At 36.8% G+C, this 20595-nt stretch overlaps 1 long non-coding RNA gene across 13 annotated transcripts in view; it reads right to left on the bottom strand.

Moving 5' to 3' along the window:
* Positions 1-20595, bottom strand: part of LOC105490261 (putative ankyrin repeat domain-containing protein 26-like protein) — a 63956-nt gene that overhangs the window by 29698 nt on the left and 13663 nt on the right. For 10 of the 13 annotated variants that reach the window (XR_011614972.1, XR_003019978.2, XR_011614973.1 and 7 more), the window contains exons 7-13: positions 20090-20170; positions 18708-18738; positions 15561-15633; positions 11507-11627; positions 11162-11223; positions 4458-4539; positions 1454-1546 (exon numbers count right to left, since the gene is read on the bottom strand). This is a non-coding gene — a long non-coding RNA (putative ankyrin repeat domain-containing protein 26-like protein). Of the gene's footprint in view, positions 1-1453; positions 1547-2241; positions 2500-4023; positions 4146-4457; positions 4540-11161; positions 11224-11506; positions 11628-15560; positions 15634-18707; positions 18739-20089; positions 20171-20595 lie in introns of those variants that run through there. The other 3 variants (XR_011614970.1, XR_011614981.1, XR_011614980.1) reach the window with 3 other exon arrangements.

The following is a 20595-nucleotide window of genomic DNA, read 5'->3' as shown; positions in this document are numbered from 1 at the left end:
CTAAAGGGAAGCTATACCCTTGCTACTCAGTGTGTGGTCCAAGGACCAGCAGCATTGGCATCACCTGAAAACTTAAGAGATGGAGAATCCCAGACCTGCTGAAACAGATTGTGCATTCTTAACAAGGTCCCCAGCTGACTGATTACAATTTGAGAGAGATGCTCTGGTCTACACTGAATGTGCTTCCACATTCCTTTTACCTTTTTGGATTCTATTTTTTTTTTCCTTTCCTTCTATCTTAACCTTTTATTTATTTATTTATTTTTAATTTATTTATTATTATTATACTTTAAGTTCTAGGGTACATGTGCATAACGTGCAGGTTTGTTACATATGTATACTTGTGCCATGTTGGTGTGCTGCACCCATCAACTCGTCCTTCCCTAATATGTTCCTTAAGTTGAGACGTTACAAGTCATACAATTGCTAATGGACTCTTTACGTGGCTATAACTTCCTTGAATTCTCCATAACTAACACTATGCTCTTCTTTCCAGTTTTCTTCTTTTGGCTTATATGATGGTATCCTATGAAAAAACTTTTTTTTTTTTTTTTGAGACTGTCTTGCTCTGTCACCCAAGGTGGAGTACAGTGGCACAAACTTGGCTCACTGCAACCTCTGCCTCCTGGGTTCAAATGATTCTCGTGCCTCAGCCTTCCAAGTATCTGGGATTACAGGTGCCTGCCACCATGCCCAGCTAATTTTTGTATTTTTAGTAAAAGAGACAGTGTTTCACCATGTTGGCCAGGCTGGTCTCAAACTCCTGACCTCAGGTGATCTGCCTGCTTCAGCCTCCCAAAGTGCTGGGATTACAGGCATGAGCCATCGCGCCCAGCCTAAAAGTAACATTTTATGACATTAAATTATAGACATGTATGGCTGACCATATATGCTTATGTTCATCTATGGTAGATGCAGAGCTCTGCATGATCGGGAACCTGGATCCTTAATACTGCCAAAATGGTGAGGAAGACAGCAAGAGATGAAAATTTTGTGCCCCTTCCTTGACAAGTTTCGGTAGCGAAAACTCACCTTGTATTGTTTCTGCCTTTTTAATACCCCACACTTTCTTGCTCTGAAAAATTATTTCATTTTACCACCCTCTATAATATATATCTGCTTCTTTTCCCTTCATTCTTTTCCCCTTACTCCCTGTACTCTCTGCCTTCCTCATTCAACATTTTCTCTTTTAGTCCTTTTCTCTTTCTTCTTTCCTTACTTTCCTTAGTGTTTACAGCTTCTTGAAATGAAACTAATAGTTCAGCTCCTTTATTAGCACTCTCAATTTAATTTGTTGCTGACACCTAATAAGATATATAACTTAACATTTCGCCTCTCTTTTTTCTTACTATGCATTTAATAGGTGATTTTCTTCGGCTATTGGAATATATCAGTGATGATGTTTTAAAACAAGTATTCTGTAAATGATTTTTAAGTGAAATACGGTTTTTACCTCTTAGCTGTTCATTTAGTGTAATTTTTCCTTTCTGTTCTGCAGCCCCAGATAATTCACCAAATACTTCTGTGAAAGATTCTCAGAGATACTCTGTTCAAATTAATATCAACAAGGAGTTTCAATTAAAAGATAATACAAGTTCCACAAAAATTTTCTAATAACTTTCTTGAAACAATTGAATTTCCTATTTTAAAAGGCTAAAAAATAAGAGAAGCATATATTGAAAACTCAAACATTTCAATAGAGAACCTCATATATGCTCACAAATCAAGCTTATTTTTTATCTTTATATGGCTACTGACTCTGTAAACCAAGCATGGAAGGCCAAAGGAAACACATTCACAGTCAAATATTAGCTTATGTGCTCATTTCAGCTAAAAAAAAAAAAAAAAACCTGACTTCAAAATACCTCACTCTACTTTGCATTCCCCACCAAAAATAAGACATTTAAAAAATATAATACACTTACTATAATAGTTACAGCATTAAACATTTAAAATGTTTCTAACTATAGAATTTTTAGTGTTAAAATAAGATACTTAGCATGACAGGAAACTTCAGCATTTGCCATGTTGAGTATAAACAGAAGATTATCGAAGCTGCTTCATTTAGGCATACAAGGAGTTGGAAAAATCTAAATACTTTTTGGTAAAAAATATTTACTGACAGAAAAAGTGCTTGAATAAAATGACAAAGTAGTAGTAAACATTTCCTTAGATTATGTTTAAATAAAAGGAAGCAAATATTAGCAATACTAAGCAACACTTTCCAAAATAAGAAATCACCTCAAAAATATAGTAAGCCTTAATTTTTTTTTTTTTTTGAGACGGAGTCTCGCTCTGTTGCCCAGTGCTGGAGTGCAGTGGTGCAATCTAGGCTCACAGCAAGCTCCACCTCCCAGGTTCACGCCATTCTCCTGCCTCAGACTCCTGAGTAGCTGGGACTACAGGCGCCCGCCACCGCGCCCGGCTAATTTTTTGTATTTTTAGTAGAGACGGAGTTTCTCCGTGTTAGCTAGGATGGTCTCGATCTCCTGAGTAAGCCTTCATTTTAAGAAAGGAAGAGTAAGAACATTTATTTATGAATCATCAAAAATCCACTAGGCACTTATTTGCATATTTTCTTTCCTAAACATTATAATAAAAATGATTATAATGATGGTTACCCCACTTCCTGGTCATTCAATGATGTAAGAATAAAATAATGAACAGATATGATCCATTCTTCTCTCTGTCCAGATTTCCTTTTCCTAGGCTTTCACATAGCCGGCTCTTTCTCAATTTTTAATTGATAGATTACATTTCACATGCATAAAGATCTTCTCTGACTACAGAATTTCACTCCCACTCCCATCCTAACTATAAACGGCTTCAATAACATCTAACCTAAAATTCTGTTTTCCTTATAGAAAGCATGTACAGTAACTTACAATTGTTAGCTGTTTGCTTGTTTTTCTCTTAGTACTATAGCATGAGCCCTCACCCTGTATATTCTGTGTCTAACTGCCTAGCACATAGTTGGTACTCAGAAACAGAAAGGTATTCAATCTCAAAAGATTTTAAAATCTCTTGGGAAGATCTTAAGTGCTAAATCACTATATTGCTATATAATATCTCTAGCCATAGTCTGCTGAAACTTATAATACCCCGAATTAGAAATCCACTTGCGCATTCTAACTTTCCATTCTTTCTTGACACTGCTGCCAATTTACTGTCCTTCAGGTTTACACAAAACATCTCCAATATTTATCAAGTCACTGAATGCCACTGGGACCATTTTATCTTACATTTGTATACATACTTACCAGTTAACAAAATGTTTTTCTATTTCTTACCATATTTGCTCATTACACATACCTAAAGGGTACATTCCAGTATTGTTTTTATAAAGGCAGTAACTGATGTTCAAATAGGTTAAATAATTTTTTTACAAGAATCCACTGATACTAAGAAAAAGAACAAAGACAGTAACATGTTTTGACTTCAGCTTGGTGCTGGGTAGCAGCTGCTTCTGTCTAAGAGGTCGAGCCTTTCCCATGTCTTTCCATGGGTGTCACCTTAGAACGTCATCATTTGCCACAAAGATACCCAATGCGTTCTATTTTTTAAAAAGATTTCTACTTATTAAAACAACATTAAACCAAATTGTTATTATTATAGCACGAAGTATTTACTATTCTCCATGCTTTTCTTTCTCCTGAAATATTCCTTGCAGATCTATACTGGATAATCCAAATTCACTAATGCTTTCAAGTCCCAGGAATTACCTCTTCAAGTTCGAAGTTGTGAAAAACTACAGTCCAAACGGTTTTTCTCTGAATCTCATTAGAGATGAGATATACCACACACATCCAGATATACCATACAGTCATACATGTGGCCCTGCATTGACCTGGAATAATTCTTTAGCTTTTACACAAACTTAACTTCATAACCCAAATTGATTCCTTCTGACTTTTAAGCCTTTATTTTTTCACTGTATTACCCTGGCTTTTTAAATGAACCCCGCAAATTAGAAGAATTCTACTATGAGGCGAGAAAGTAAAGTCAAAGCATCCTCTTTTATGATTTAACATCACAGAATGGTTTTATTTTTTTATATAACAACAAAAAAACAACAGCTAATACTTCATAATCCAAAAGTGATTCTATATTGCCCTCTTGTCCTGATCCTGATGAGGACACTGCAGCTGTAAAATGTTATAAGATGTTATTCACAGATACATTCATGAGAGAACATTTATCACTCTGAATTTTAAATACATATGCAATGCTATATCCATTCATAAATATTTCAATAAAATGAAAGAGCAACAAAGAAATTCAGAGGGTTGAAGTAGATTTATGAAAAAGAAGTTGGCACTATGAAGAAAGGCATGAAAAAAATCTAGAAGAAATGGATTTTATATTTGAGTCTACATATTTAAGTCAGTTTTTTAAAATAGCATTTAAGCATTAAAAAATTATCAGAGATATTCAGTAAATTAAATTTAAATTCTTACTATTTGTGTGCTCTCATGGGGTGCGTTCAATAATATCAGTACCATTTTGTCTTTTTCCATTTGCTGGCTTAGCTGCTCCATCCTATTAAAAACAAAGCAAAAAAAAAAAAAAAAAGAAAAGAAAAAAAAGAACTTCAGGGATGTATTCACTCACTCCCCCACTCAGTCAACCAGTTAAGACAATAAACATTCATTGTGTCTATCAAATCACAGGCAATATCCTGGGAAAAGCTGAAAATACATATAAAAGACAGATTCTGCCTTATATTTGAGTGAGAATAAAAATATATAAAAAAACAGAAACAAAAGTCTAATTCACTAGTAATAAAAGAGAAGTGAATAAAGTACAGTAAGGGCACAAAAGGGACAACAGTCGGTTCTGCCCGAGAAGCTGAAAAACTGCTGCGAATATAGGCCCTATTTTGAAAGGGAGACAAAGTGCAGAGTGAGGGTAGGAAGGTTCCTAGACAGGGCAGCATGAGCAAAAATAAAAAGCTTCTGCACAGCAAAAAAAACCAATAATAATAATAATCAGCGGAGTAAACAGACAACCTACAGAGTGGGAGAAAATCTTCACAAACTATGAACCCAATGAAGGACTAATATCCAGCATCTACAAGGAACTCAAAGCAGCAAGAAAAAAAATCAAATAATCCCACCAAAAAGTGGGCAAAGGACAGGAATACACATTTCTCCAAAGAAGATACACAAACGGCTGACAAACAAATGAAACAATGCTCAACATCACTAATTATCAGGAAAATGCAAATCAAAACCACAATGCGATGCTACCTTACTCCTGCAAGAGTGGCCATAATCTAAAAATTAAAAAAAAAAAAAATAGATGTTGAAGTGAATGTGGTGAAAGGGGAACATCTTTACACTTCTGCTGGGAATGTAAACTAATACAATCGCCATGGAAAATAGCATGGAGATTCCTTAAAGTACTAAAAGTAGATCTACCATTTTATCCAGCAATCCCACTACTAGGTGTCTACCCAGAGAAAAAGAACTCATTATGTTAAAAAAGACACTTGCACACATGTTTATAGCAGCACAACTCACAGCTGCAAAAATACAGAACCAACCCAAATGCCCATCAATCAATGAGTAGACAAAGAAAATGTGGCACATATATACCATGGAATAATACTCATCCATAAAAAGGAATGAAATAATGGTATTCCCAGCAACCTGGATGGAGTTGGAGACCATTATTTTAAGTGAAGTAACCCAGAAATGGAAAACCAAACATTGTATGTTCTCACTCAGAAGTGGGAGCTAAGCTATGAGGACTCAAAAGCACAAGAATAATACAATGGACTTTGAAACTCAGGAGAAAGCAGAGGGTGACAGAAGACTACATTCTTGGTACAATGTACACTGCTTGGGTGATGGGTACCCCAAAATCTCAGAAATCACCACTAAATAATTAATTCATGTAACCAAACAATACCTGTTCCCCCCAAAATAATCAAAATAAAAACTGAAGGAATCTAGCATAAAAATAAAGCTGTGATTATCCAAGTTGATGATTTAAGAAAATGTGGTACATATACACACCATGAAATACTATGCAGCCATACAAAATTGTGAGATTATGTATGTTCTTTGCAGGAACGTGAATGGAGTTAGAGGACATCATCTTTAGCAAACTAACACAGGAGCAGAAAGCCAAATACCGCATATTCTTACTTATAAGTCAGAGCTAAATAATGAGAGTAGATGGACACAGAGAGGGGAACAGCCGACACTGGAATGTACTGTGGGTAGGAGGAAGGAAAGGATCAGGAAAAATACTAATGATTATTAGGTTTAATACCTGGGTGATAATATGTAAAACAAGCCCTCGTGACACTAGTTTTCCTCTCTATCTAACCTGCACATGTACCCCCTAAACTTAAAATAAAAGTTTCTAAAACAGAACAGTTTTCAAATACATCTGTAATTATCAAGCAAGCCCTAAGACAAAATAATCAAGTACAGCATGGTTCATGGAGAAACACATACACAAAAGAGACTTCTGTCTATACTATCACCTAGATAATACTGTTCAGTATTCACAATCAGTGTTTTGTAAATATTGCTGTAATAAAGAGTTTAATTTTACACTCTAAAATGATACATTAGTTAAACATGATCAGCTACCACTACCTGAAAGCTGGAACATTATTACTACAGAGAGAGAAAAATGGAAAAAGAAATGTTCCATCGACTCTCCACTTGGACAAAGAATTAGTAATTGGAATTCTACGGAGTAATGTATGGCTTGAAAAGATCGATTTGCTAGAACATGAGTTGGGGCTCAAGAAAGTTTAAATTTTTTAATCTAAAATTCTAAGCTTAAGAGTTGAAAGATACTAGGAAACACACTGTAACCATCTTTTCTATTGATAGTAGATTTCTAATTCACGTCCTTCTTATTTATGACATATTTTTACAGCATAACACATCTGAATTTATACATCTTAAACATTAAAAGGCTATATCAGATTAAGCCATATTTTAGAAATGCAAGAGATTTAATTATTGAGTAAGTTATGCATATTATGTTACCTCTAATACTCCACTACATAAAAATCCATTTGTCCATTTATGTATTTACATTCAAAATATTATAATGCTTGTTACATGCAAGATGTATTCTACGTACTCCAGGATACAAACAAATATGTTTCCTAACCTCCAGTAGTTCATACTAATGCAAGAGTGTTTAAATGATTATTTAAATAGTGAAATACAAAAACTTCTGAAATTTAAAATTTAAGAATACAAGAATTTTGAGTTGATATTTTCACAAACTACAATACAAAAAAACTGAAATTAAAGTCTTATATATGATTATCAAAGAGTCTGCTTCTAGAATTGTTATTTTGGGCAAAATATGTATTATTCAATTAGATGAAGAATTTTGAGTATATTCTTAATGAAATGACTTAGAAAACACAGTGGAATACCTTTGTAATACAGATTTTGAGAGAGGAAGTTTACATTTCTAAAATTCCACATTTTTTTTAATTAGTAAAAAGGTCTCACTCTGTTAATCAGCCTGGTCTTTAACTACTGGGTTCAAGAAATTCTCCCACGTCAGCCTCCTCAATAGTTGCAGCTGCAAGCGTGTGCCACAATTCCCAACTAAATTTCCATAATTTCTAATATGATTTTATTCTAATTACAGAACCAAGGATAGAAACAGAAAATAAACTTCTCTTCTAAGAAGTGTATGATACCAAAAAAAGGAGGCAAGCAAAATGGCAGAATAAAAGGCTCCATCAATTATTTCCCAACAAGGACACCAATCTAACAACTACCTACAGAAATAAAACTCCTTTGTAAGAACCAAAAATCAGGTGAACACTGAAAGCGCCTGGTTTTAACTTCTGACGACTACAAGAGGCACTGAAGAGGTAGGAAAAACAGTCTTGAATAATCGATGTTAACACTCCCACATCCCCCAGCAGTGGTAGCATGGTACAGAGAGAATCTGAGCACTTGGGAGAGGGTAAAGCAATTGTGAGATGTTGCATTAAACTCAGTGTTGCCCTATTACAGCAAAAAGCAAAACTGGAATAAACTTAGCTGATGCTCACCCACAGGGAGAGCATTTAAACCAGCCCTGGCCAAAGGGGAATCACCCATCCCAGTAACCACAACTTGAGTTCCCACAAGCCTTGTCACCAGCATGCTAAATTGTCCCAGGGCCCTACTTAAAACTTGAAAGGCAGTCTAAGCCACAAGGACTCCAATTCCCAGGTGGGTCCAAGTGCTGAACTGTGCTATAAGCCAGAGGACGATGGGGCGGGGCATGTACAAAAGTGCTGGTGCTACTCCTCCTCCAATCCCAGGCTGAACAGCTTGGGGCACCAAAAGAGACACCTTCCTTCCGCTTGAGGAGTGGAAAGGAAACAGTGAGTAGACTTTGTCTTGTATCTTAAATACCAGCTCAGCTACAACAGAGTAGGATACTGGTCAGAGTCATGAGTCCCCCCTTACAGGCCTTAGTTCTGATATGGTGTTTCTAGATACTCCCTGGGCCACAGGGAACTCCCTGGAGAGGGGAAGAACTCATTCGTGGCAATATTCATCGCCTATTAACTGAAGAGCCCATGGACCCTGAATAACCAGCAGTGACACACAGGTATTACGTTGAGGTCCTGGGTGAAACACTGACACTAGCCTCAGGTGAGACAGGATATTTCCAGCTGTAATGGCTAGAAGGAAAGACTCCTTCTGCTTGAGAAAGGCAGAGGGAAAAGTAAAGGGGTCTTTGACTTGCATCTTAGGTACCAGCTGGACCACGAAGGCTAGAGCACCAAGCAGGCCCCTGGGGTCCCCAATTCCAGTCCTTGGCTCTTGGACAGCATTTCTGGACCATCCCTGGGCCAAATGGGAGCCCACTCCCCTGAAGGGTGCCAGGCCAGGCAACATTCACCACGAGCTAACTGAAGAGCCCTCAGGCCTTACCAGAACATCAGCAGTAGCCTGGCAGTGCTCCCTAAGAACCTGTGGACATCAGCGGTAGCCTGGCAGTGCTCCCTAAGAACCTGTGGACATCAGCGGTAGCCTGGCAGTGCTCCCTAAGAACCTGTGGACATCAGCGGTAGCCTGGCAGTGCTCCCTAAGAACCTGTGGACATCAGCGGTAGCCTGGCAGTGCTCCCTAAGAACCTGTGGACATCAGCGGTAGCCTGGCAGTGCTCCCTAAGAACCTGTGGTAGCACTGGCCACAGGGCGAGTCTCTTCGGCCATCCGATAGGAGAGGTAAGAGTGGGAAGCACTGCACCTTGCGGTGTGAGGCCCAGCTCAGCCACAGTACAACAGAACACCAAGTAAAATTCTGAGGTTTTTCACTCTAGTCCCTGACTCCCAGATAGCACTTCTGCAAAGATACGGAACCAACCTAAGTGCCCACTAACCAATGAGTGGATAAAGAAAATCTGGTATATAGACACCATGGAATACACTCATACATAAAAATGAAGGAAATAATGTCTTTTGCAGCAACTTGAATGGAGCCGGAGGCCATTATTCTAAGTAAAGTTAACTCAGGAAAACTAAATACTGTATGTTCTGTGGGAGCTAAGCTAGGAGGACACAAAGGCATAAGAATAATATAATGGCCTCTGGGGAGGTGGGGAGGAAGGGTGGGAAGGTGTTGGAAGATAAAAGACTGCACATTGGGTACAGTGTACACTGCTCAGGTGACGGATGCACTAACATCTCCGAAATCACCATGTAAGAACTTATCCATGTAACCAAAACCAACCTGTACTCCAAAAACTATTGAAATTTGTTTTTCAAATGTAAGGAAAATGTCATTTGCAATAACAGGATTAAACTAGAGATCATTATGTTAAGTCAAATAAATCAGACACAGAAAGAAAAATATTGCCCACTTATCTATGGGTTCAAAAAATCAAAACAATTCAATATATTGAGATAGGGAGAATAAGGATCGTTATCAGAGGATGGGAAGTATAGTTGTAGAGTGTGGGGTTGGCGGACGATTGATGTGTACCAAAAAACCAGAAGGTATAAGGCCTGGGATTTGCTAGCACAACAGGACGACTACAGTAAAAGACAACTTAATTGTACATTTTAAAATAGCTAAAAGAATATAATTGGATTATGTGAAGCACAAAGGATGAATGATCAAGGTGATCAATACAGTTTATCCTGATGTGATTATTACATATTGCATGTCTGTATTAAAATAGCTCAAGTAACTCATAAATATATACACTTACTATGTACTCAACAAAAATTAAAATAAAAACATTTTGAAAATGTATGATACCAAAATAATAAGTGTTCAAGAAAAAAAGAATATGCTATCTACTGTTCAGTTTTAGAAATGAAAAGCACCAGAGAGATTCCATGATTACTGTAAGTAACTGTGTCCATTAAAGATTTAGTTAATGGTAAGTTTTATAAGTCATGTTAGCATGATTGATTGATTGATTTTGAGATAGAGTCTCATTCTGATGCCCAGGCTGGAGTGCAGTGGCGCCATCTTGGCTCACTGCAACCTCTGCTTCCTGGATTCAAGTGATTCTCCTGCCTCAGCCTCCCGAGTAGCTGGGATTACAGGTACCCGCCACCACACCTGGTTAATTTTTGTACTTTTAGTAGAGACAGGGTTTCACCATGTTGGTCAGGCTGGTCTCGAACTCCTGACCTCAGGTGATCTGCCTACCTCGGCCTCTCTTAAGTGCAAGGATTACAGGTGTGAGCCACCACACTGGGCCTGTTTGCATGAATTAAAAGTCACAGTAAAAATACTTATCCAAATAAACCTTGGCCACATTTCATATTTCTTCTATGGTAAGAAAGCTTAGCCTACTATAATTATTGTATCACAATGTATTTAAAAGCCCATTATTTTCATCTCTACTCCCTCTTAGTATTTACCAATCCTTTTACTTAAGAATCCAAACTCATTCCTTGTGACTTCTGAGCTTTGTTTTTGAACTGTACTACACTGGCTTCTTAAATGAATTCTGCAAATTAGCCAAATTGTACTATGCAGTAGCAATATACTCAGTCCATAACTGCTTTATTAGTTAGGGGCTGAAAACGTAAGAAAATAATTCCTTATAAGCACAAACAGCGGTGAGAAAGCAAAGTGAAAGTATCTTCTTTAACGTTTTAACATCACTAATGCTTATATTTTAAAATGGTAACAACAAAAACAATAGACAATACCTCAGAATCCAAAAGTGATTCCATATTTCTGTCTTGTCCGGATCCTGATGTGGCTGTTGTATCTGTAAAACATTATGAACAAAGAGAGTTATGAGAATACTTACCACCCTGAATTTTAAATACATAAACAAGGCTGCACGCATTCACAAATATCTCAATAAAGTAGAACAGCAAAATAGAAATTCAGAGGATTAAAGTAGATTTAGGAAGAAATTGGTAATATGAAGAAAGACCGTAAAAATATTTCAAAGAGCTGAATATTGTATTTGAGTCTCACATACTTTAATGTGTTTTAATAATAGCATGTAAGCATTAAAAAATTCTTACAGATATTCACTAACTTACCACTTCTGTTGTTTTTGTCAACAAAAATTAAACTGTCATTATTTGTGTATTCTTGTGGGGCACTTGCAATAACACCAGTATCATTTTGTCTTTGTCCATTTGCTGGCTTAATTGGTCCATCCTATTAAAAAACAACAACAACAACAAACTTCAGGAAACATTGTGTTTATTCACTCTACCACTCAATCATTCAACCAGTAAGACCTCAAACATTCACTGTGTCTATCAAATCATAGGCAATATCCTGCGAGAAGTTGAATATGTATATACAAGATAGATTCTGCCTTATAGTTGATTGAGGGTAGAAATATATGAAAACAAATAAAAACAGAAAAGCATAATTCACTAGTTCTACAACTGAAGTGAACCAAGTACAGTAAGGGCACAAAAGGGCTAACAGTCAGTTCTACCTGAGAAGTTCAGGAAATGCTGCAAAGATAGGGACTATTTTGAAAGAGAGACAAAGTGTAGAGTGAGGACATTAGGGTTCCTATACAGGACAGCATGAGAAAAAAAAGTAAAAAAAATAAAAAATAAAAAAAAAAGAGGCATGGCGAATGAGGGCTACCAAAGTAATGATAAAACTGGAACACAGAGTGAATGAGATAAAGAGATAAAATGGGAGAATCAGGCCAAAACACAAAAATATGTATCCTGTGTATCCTGCTACACTGTGAGCTTTCCCCAGGATGTAATAAGGATCCACGCAAAAGCAGATGAGTTAGATCATAATAAAAATATGTTAGAAAGGTCACCTTGGCAGCAATGTAAAGTTACACGAACAGAACATGGTGAGGGGGACAAAACTAGACAAGAGTATTTCAAAATTATGGGTCAGAGAGTGAATTACAGTAGTAAGATATAAAAATAGTAAGCTCATGGAAAATATGGAGGTTGGTGAGTGACTGGACTGGTGATTTGAGGGAGGGCTGAAACCCAAAATTTCTTCCACTTCGACATTTCAGTGCTACTTACTAGGTATTATTTACTAGGATAGAAAAACCAGATGATAGTAGGTCACAAAAAGTCAAAAGGGTCAAAATCAGTAGAATTAAATCATGCAAGCCTATAGAGAACTCTGAAATTTTGAAAATGAAAATAAGTACAAAAAATAAATTATGAGATTCAATTTTGCAATTACATATTTCAACATTTTTTTCAAAAATATAAGATACACTTTTATTAATACATGCAAGCATTTATTTCTGGAATATTGTGGTAACATGCACTTCAAATTGAGTCAAAAATTTTAATTTTAAAACATCAATTCAAAATGCTGCCAGAACATCCCTTTTTAAAAATTCTGAAGTTTGAAACTGTAGAAGAGAAATGCTTCTGTGATTACAGAATGATGAGGCATTTTTCAGCACTAGTATAACATAAGAGAGAAATGTAAAGCCCTGTTTTTAAAATTGCATAGCTTTCTTACTCCCCTGTAAACAACATACTAATAATTCTAATCTCCTATTTACACCATATAGAATGGTACCTAAAAATTGGAGAAAGGATCTAGCATAAAAAATTAGGCTAAGATTATCCAAGCTGATGATTTAAGTTTTCAAATACATCTATAATTTTCAAGCAGGAACCAAGGAAATAGCATCAAGTACAGGAAGGTTCATGGAAAAATGCAGACATATCATAGAGACCCCTGTTCATAGTATATCCCTAACAATACTGATCAGTATCTACTCCAAAATCAGTGTGTCGTAAATATTGCTGTAATAAAGAATTTAATTTTATACTATAAAACGATATATTAAATTAGTTAAACATGATCAGCTACCACTACCTGAAAGCTGGAACAGTATTACTATAGAGAGAGAAAAATGGAAACAGAAACGCTCCACTTGGACAAAGAATTAGTAATTGGAATTCTACAGAGTAACGTATGGCTTGAAAAGATAGATTTGCTAGAACATGAGTTGGGGCTCAAGAAAGTTTAAATTTTTTAATCTAAAATTCTAATCTAAGCTTAGAGTTGAAAGATACTAGAAAATATACTGTGATCATCTTTTCCAGTGATAGCATATTTCTAATTCATTTCCTTCTTATTTATGGCATATGTTTACAATATAACACATCTGAATGTATGCATCATATACATTAAAAGGAAATACAGGCCGGGCATGGTGGCTCATGCCTGTAATCACAGCACATTGGGAGTCGAAGGCGGGTAGATCACTTGAAGTCAGGAATTTGAAACCAGCCTGGACAGCATGGCGGGTGTATGCCTGTAATCCCAGATACTCAGGAGGTGGAAGCAGGAAAATCACTTAAACTAAGGAGGTGGAGGTGCAGTGAGCCGAGATTGTACCACTCCGCACTCCAGCCTGATTGACGCAGTGAGACGCCGTCTCACACAAAAAAAGGGAAATACAAATATAAGCCATATTTTAGAAATGTAATAGATTTATTAGTTATGTATATTATGTTACTTGTAACCCTTTATTGTATAGAAATCCATTTGTCCATGAATTTATTTACATTCCAAAATATTAGAAGCTTGTTACATGCAAGATGTTATTCTAGGTACTCCGGGATACAAACAAATATTTTTCCTAACCTCCAATAGCTCATACTAATGCAGGAGTTTTTAAATGATTACTTAAGTAGCTAAATACAAAAACTTCTGAAACTTAAAATTTAAGTACATAATACAAGGATTTTGAGTTGATATTTTCACAAACTACAATGCAAAAAAAATGAAATTAAAGTATTCTATGGTTATTAAGAGTCTCTGCTTCTAGAACTGGCTGTTATATTGGGCAAAATATGTATTCTTCATTTAGATGAAGAGTTTTAGAAGTGTATTCTTAATGAAATGACTTGGAAAACGCAGTGGAATCTCTTTGTAATACAGATTTTGAGAAGAAAATGTACATTTCTAATTTTCCACAATTGTTTTTAATTAGAGAAAAGGTCTTGCTATGTTGGCCAGCCTGGTCTTTAACTCCTGGGCTCAATAAATTCTCCTACCTCAACCTCAACCTCTCTAATAGCTGGGACTGTAGGCATGTGCCACAATACTCAACTAAATTTCCACATTTTTTTTTTTTTTTGAGACAGAGTCTCACTCTGTCACCAGTCTGGGGTGCAGGGCTATGATCTCAGCTCACTGCAACCTCCGCCTCCTGGGTTCAAGTGATTCTCCTGCCTCAGCTTCTCGAGTAGCTGGGATTACAGACGTGTACCACCATACCTGGCTAGTTTGTGTATTTTTTGTAGACACAGGGTTTCAACATGTAGGCCAGGCTGGTGTGATCTTGGCTCACCTCCTGGGCTCAAGCTATCCTCCCACCTCAGTCTCCCAAGTAGCTGGGACTACAGGTGTGTATGTCACCAAGTGTGGCTATATTTTGCAGGTCTCAAACTCCTGGTCTCAAGTGATCCGCCTGCCTCAGCCTCCCAAAGTGCTGGGATCACAGGCGTGAGCCACTGCGCCTGGCCAAATTTCTGTAATTTCTAATATTATTTTAGTCTTAACTACTCAATCAAGGATAGAAACAGAGAAAAAGCTTTCTCTTAACAAGTACATGATACCAAATTAGTAAGTGTCCAAGGAAAAAAAGAAATGACATGCTCTCTTCTGTATAGGTTTGACAATGAAAGGCATCCGGGAGATTCCATGATTACTATAATAAGTAATTGGATCCATTAAAGATTTCATTAGCCATAAGTATCATAAAGGTGTGTATGATTTAAAAGCCACAGTAAGAATACTTATCAAAACAAACCTTGACCATGTGTCAAATTTCCTCTATGGTAAGAAAGCTTAACCTAATTTTCCTGCTACATTGTATTTTCCAGGTCATTCTTGTTTTACCCTCACCCTGTTAGTATTTAACGATCATTTGTTATTTACCAAAGTAAAAAAAAAAAAAAAAAAAAAAAAAAAAATTAACTCAACTAGTTATATTTCTTAAAAAGGCTTTCTCTAACCAACTATTCATTACAAACATAAAACAATAAGTAGACCACTGCTAAATTTTAAAAGTAAATATAGAAACCTAGATTCAGAATGAGAAAATTAATTTCATTAGAGCATTTTTACCTTGATATCAGAATCAATGTCTTCATAATCTGATGTAGGCAATAAATAATCAATAGTTTGTTTGCCAGAAAACCTTTGGAGCAAAAATATACATAAAAATTAGTGCATTCATTTCTTTAAAAATAATTTCCAAGATCATATCTGGATGTCTCCTCAAAAAAAAAAAAAAAAAAAAACAGGTGAGAGGTCAGCTATCTGTGTATTAAATAATATTTCTTAATACAATTAAAATTTAACCTGTTATAAAAGATTTTAGTTACCTCCTTCCACCTCTCCCAACATATCAAATATAGTCAATGAAGACACCTTCAGTTCCAGAACAAATCATGACAGCCAGAGCTACTGGCAGAGCCTGAGAATAATAGGTCTTCACAAACTGTATGTCCTGGAGGCTGAACTGAAAATCCAATTAACAGCTTACATAATTTTTGTTACCTGAACTGTAACAAATCTGATAACCTTAAAAAAGGTAGAAAGATACAGTGTCTCAGCCAGGCACAGTAGTTCATGCCTGTAATCCCAGCAATTTGAGAGGCTGAGGTGGGTGGATTGCTTGAGACCAGGAGTTAGAGACCAGCCTGGGCAACATGACGAGAACCCAGCCCTGAAAAAAAATAGCCAGGCATGGTGACACACATACCTGTAGTCACAATTACTTGGGAAGCTGTTGTGAGAGGACAGTTTGAACCCAGGAGGTGGAGGCCGCAGTGAGCCAAGATCACACCACTGTACTCCAGCCTGGGCAACAGAGTGAGACTCTGAGGAAGAAAGAAAGAAAAAAGAAAGGGAGGGAAAAGAAGGAAAAAAGGAACAGAAAGGGAGGGGAGGGGAAGAAAGGGAAGGGAGGAAGGAAGGAAGGAAAAATGGAGGGAGGGAGGGAACAAAGAAAGAAAAAAAAAGGAAAGAAAAAAGAAAAAACTGTCTTTTCTCCATTATCTCTTGTTCAAAGATTAATCTATGTCACTTGAAAGTGGCAGTCTCGGTTCTTCGGTGTGAAAATCAATTCAGAAGGCCTTATTGCTTCCCTTTACCCTGAAACAGTACAAGGAGTCTAAACACTAAATATACAAAAGTCAGAGGACAAATGTATGTTGTTATTAAAAACACTATTCCCAGAAGGATTAGAACAGTAAAAATTATAAAATCCAATTACTTTCCCTGTGTAAGTCCTGCCCTATTCAGGTTCACATAAACTAGCAAGCCCTTTAAAAACTTTCAGAGGCTCTCAGATAACCGAGGAGAGAGATTGCTGGAAAAACACAGTCCTGGTAGTTGTACCTCTGTTTCCCTAAGGACTATCTATCTTCCTTCCTATGGGCTCCCACTTGTAGATTCCTCTTCTGCAAGGCTCTGTGGCAACCTCCACCTTTAAATATTCAGCCAGTGGAAGTACAAACTCCTAAAGGGGTGGGTTCCAATTACCAAAACCAGGAGTTCTCTATTTCCTGGAAAACAAGCTAAAGGGAATCTATCATCTGCCCCAGCATAGATGCGGTAACAACTACTCAACTGAAGCTCCATGACTTATTTGCCAGCCAATCCCACCCCTGCCCTAGCCTACATGGGCATGGGAAGGATGTCAGTGGATTAGAAAAAGAGGCAGGTGAGAGGACACCTGTCCTGGGCCACAGATCTATGTAGTTCAGCAACCTCCAGGCCCCTGGTACTGGAGGGGCTCTGAGACACCCTCTGCAAGTTGTGGTGAAACCTTGAAGTGTGTCACTTGCTCCAATTTAACAAACAAAAAGGCAGCAACTTGTCCAGGACTCCTTTGAACCTATTTTAATATGCCTTTCTAGATAACTCCCAATGTCCTGTATGCTTCATTCCTGTAACTTATCTTTATCAAATTTGTCATAAACCCTAATATTCTGATCTCTTTTCTATAACCCTTATTCCTACCTAACTCCGTGTTGTTTCTCTTCAAACTAGGCCTTTCTCTGCTAATTTCATACTTATCCTCTACCATTACGTTCACCAGTTAATTCCATCTTTTCTTCTTCCACTGTTTTCCCTATTCGCACTTTCCCTTTCCATTATTAAAAAAAACCCACCAACAGGATGATAAAAAAAAGGAAGAGCACTGAGCTTTCAAAGGAGTTCAGGAGTTCCACTCTCATTTCTGCCACTTCCTATAAACAATTAAGTAACTTTAACCTCTTTCAGTTTCAGGTTCTCCATCTGAGCAACCAATTGACCAGGGTGTTAAACACAGATTGAAGTACTAGAGGATATTTCAATTTCTCACTAAGATTCCTTAAAATCCTGAAATTCTATGTGCTTTTGATTCTGTCTCTAAAGAAAGGGGGAATACTTAGCTGGAAGAAATGGAAAAAAAATAACAGAAAAAAAAAACACCAAGAAAAGCAGAGAGGAAGGTTAAAACTCAAGAAAAGATTATAGAAAAATCAGATTTTGAGGAAAAAGATTCATGGAACTAGGCAGGGCAAACTAAAGAGAAAACTAAACTGGGAAGTCAGTAAGTAGAGAAATCGATTAGAAACAGCCTCTAACTAGATGTGAAATATACTTATCATAACATGGTCTATATGTAGATACCCTTCACTTACAAGAAAATAATTCCTCTTCAGGATTTGCCTGGTCTTGCTTATGTAAAACCCATGGTCCTGTGGCTATAGCTAAATGAGACCTGCCCTGAAACCTTTGAGGGTAAAAATGAGGCACTGGTTACCACCGAAATTGTTCAGTATATTAGGACAAACTCTTGAATTAAACAGGCTTCTAAGGAAAAGTATGTAAGCCAGAGTTAATATATAACTAGATCTGACTTTCTGAATTCATCTAATTTGTACCTGTACCTTGATCCCAGGGCTGCACGGTATCTATCAGTCTATGCTGAGGGACAGAGTAGGAACTTGGGAGTCCAGCAAGCTGATGGTCAAATCATAGGTCAGCTGCTTGTTAATTATCGGATCATGGCCAGTTAACTTCTCTGAACCACAGTTGCTTAATTAGTAAAAAGTTGGTTATAATAGCCTGGATAGTTTGCAAAGCTGTTATGATGACTGTATGAGTTAAGCATATAATATGGTTTCTAGCCCAGAGTACAACACTCAACAGATGTTAGTTTCTTTTCTCTGTATTACCTTAGTTAACATATAATTTTTAAAAATCTGTGAATCCTACCTGACAGCAGAGTCTTCAGAACGCCCATCCACTATTTTTAAAAAAAAGTAAAATGAATTTTAATCAACAATAGAAAAACATAGAATATTGAAAGCCTAAAAGGGCCTGGTGGTACCTGCTTGTAATCTCAGCTACTCAGGAGGCTGAGGCTGAAAGATTGCTTGAGGAGCCCAGGAGTTTGAGACCAAAGTGGATAATATAACAAGACTCTGCCATCTTCATTTTTAAAAGTTATGCACACTTTGATGAATGCTTTAGACCTTGTTTTTTAATGTTTTTTAAAGCATAAGATTAATGCTTTCTTACCAAGTATTCTTTTTCAGATTATACCTGGAGACTATACTAAAATTAATATTAATTACATTATTGACAGCCAATTAATAATTTAAGAATTCTTACTTTCCCTTCTTTGCATCTATCAAATTCAATAGAGAATGGGATTTATAAAAATGTGATACCTACAAGTGAACTGCTATGTTCAATAATCATAATCCTAACTGAACTCTGTCAAATTGACTGGTATTATTAGCAAAACCTGTATTGTAAGTGAACAGTATCAAACTCAAATAGCAAAAAAATTCACAATAACACAAAGATTAACTCAGAATCAAGCAGAAATTCTGAAATAGAAAAATGCAACTGGCATACTATAGAATGCATCAGAGTCTTTTAGTAAAATAATAAATCAAGCAGAAGAAAAAAATTGTGAGCTTGAAGATGGGCTATTTGAGAATATACAGAGGACACAAAAGTATCAGGATATTTATCATACTAATATGCTTCCCCAGCTCCAAAAAGAGAAACAGTTATCCTAAGCTTATCACAGTAACTCCATTTGCTTTCCCAGTGCCTGGTTAGGAAAGAACATGTGATGTTACTCAGCATTTGCTGAGATGTTACTCAGCAAATGTTGCAGGAAGTCCACTGCATAATTCTGAGATTTCTCTCTATTTCAAAAAAACGTGAAGAAAATCAGCCCTTCTAACCTTTGGATATTGTATTGTGAGAACACGATTTTTGGAGCTGTTGCTAATTAGCCAATCTCGAAAGGGGACATGAACAATACACGGACAACAGCATAGCTGAAAGAGGGACAAGTGGGATCTGATGATATCACCAAACCACCAAAACAACTCTAGTCCCTACTGTTTTAGCCACTTTTATTTATCTCATCTAGTATTTGCAGCCCAAAGCATTCTACCTGGTAAATTTCTCATGGTCTACAGGATAAGATCTACTCACCTCTATAGTATAAAAAAGGCAGTCATAAATTTGCCTTAGCTAGGTATTCACTTTATTCCCAACCACTCACATCTCACACTTTTCACATTAGCAAAAGGGAAGTGCTCGTAAACCCCGCAAAGTTCACTTAAGCATATTACCTTTTACACTTGCTGCTCCTTCTGCCACAACGTCATTAGATGTTCCTTCTGCCAAACACACAATCTTGTAAGATGTTCCTTCTGCCAAAAGTGCAATCTCATTAGATGTTAGTTCTGCCATACAGTCTTGTTAGATATTCCTTCTTTAAACACCATTCTCTGCTTCCTGACCTATAAAAGTTCAACTAGCCCTGCCTTCTTACCTTAAATCCTACCCACTTAAAGCTCTCATTTCTCACCACGTAAAGTGTCTGGCACATATTCAACAATAAATATGTAATAAAGGACAATTATAAGCTTCCAGAGGGCATCTTAGCACACAGTAAGCACTTAATAAAGTAGCAAGTTATTACTTGATTACTTGATAACATTATTAGATGATAATAACAAGCTCCTGCATGTAGTTTTTGTTTCTGTTTTGAAACAGAGTCTTGCTGGGTCACCCAGGCTGGAGAGCAGTGGCATAATCTCAGCTGATGGCAACCTCTGCCTCCCAGATTCAAACG

Source organism: Macaca nemestrina, chromosome 16 (genome assembly GCF_043159975.1).
Source record: "Macaca nemestrina isolate mMacNem1 chromosome 16, mMacNem.hap1, whole genome shotgun sequence".
Taxonomy (NCBI): domain Eukaryota; kingdom Metazoa; phylum Chordata; class Mammalia; order Primates; family Cercopithecidae; genus Macaca; species Macaca nemestrina.
Note: the sequence above shows the minus strand (reverse complement) of the source record. Positions and strands in the feature narration are given on the sequence as shown.